This window comes from Stegodyphus dumicola, chromosome 4 (assembly GCF_044657685.1).
Source record: "Stegodyphus dumicola isolate Sdum_Otavi_A_Nest chromosome 4, ASM4465768v1".
Lineage (NCBI taxonomy): Eukaryota > Metazoa > Arthropoda > Arachnida > Araneae > Eresidae > Stegodyphus > Stegodyphus dumicola.
The window spans coordinates 201,638,651-201,639,683 of NC_140771.1; the positions used below are offsets into that span (position 1 = coordinate 201,638,651).

General features: G+C 31.8%; 1 non-coding gene across 1 annotated transcript; it reads left to right on the forward strand.

Moving 5' to 3' along the window:
• The first annotated feature begins 564 nt into the window (after nucleotides 1-564).
• Nucleotides 565-638, forward strand: TRNAT-AGU (transfer RNA threonine (anticodon AGU)). The gene has a single exon. It is a non-coding gene; the product is annotated as a tRNA-Thr (tRNA).
• Nucleotides 639-1,033: the final 395 nt, after the last annotated feature.

Here is a 1,033-nt window from a genome sequence, read left to right on the forward strand (position 1 = left end):
AGCCGAGGAAGGTTAAGAGATTGCTTCGTTTATGTGCAATTCAGAATTTGTACATTGCAACTCTGCAGTAAACACAGCTTATAACGAACCTCCGAATATGATGAACAAACATTTTGGTCCTGTTCAAATTCGTTTAGACTCAAAGTAATTTTATAGGTAATAGCTATAGTAATCTATAGCTAACTTTCAGATGTATAGAAATCGGATGTAGCGAACTTGGACTAAAAATATTTTCCAGTTTTGAAACCTTTTTACGGAATTTCTGCAATTTTTAACTGAAAAATTACTACCTCTTAAATTCATATTTTTGAGGCTATTAGAATAACCCAAAACACTTTTGGGCTATTGCATTTTTATCTTCATCCTGCTTTACATGTGCTCTAAACAAAGGCAATGTAAGCCAGATGGAATACTCTATTCTTGAGAAATCAGAAAACACAATAAACATCGCTTAGGAGATTCTTCTGTGTCACCCACTAAGCCAAAGAACCATTGACCCATTGACACAAAAAGCTTGAGTCGGTTCTATGATTTCATTCGAATTTTTTAAGCAACCTCTTGTTCGGCAACGTGGCTTAGATGGTTAAAGCGCCTGTCTAGTAAACAGGAGATCATGAGTTCGAATCTCGTCGGTGCCTATGTCATGTCGCGTCCTCTATAAAGTACATTAACATATTTCATTGCATTTTGTTTGTTTGAGCATTTTGTGTTTATTCGCTATTATTAAAGAAACGTTTTAATAATTAATTTTGTATGTTATGCATTATTGATTACGTCTGAAATGGACCTTCTTAAATTTATATATTTGTGTATCTCGAAATACGTTTGTTCAGACCATCATAATTAGTATCTTTTTAATTGGTTTGGAACAGAAATATTTATATAACCTTGCATTAAATTTTGTATTTATTCTACCATAGTTTTGAAAATAATGAGATTAATTTATGCCAGCATATGCCAACACAATAACAAATATTTTTTTGCATTAAACTATTCTAATTTGTTTAAGTGTTTTTCATAATTTCAAGTATCT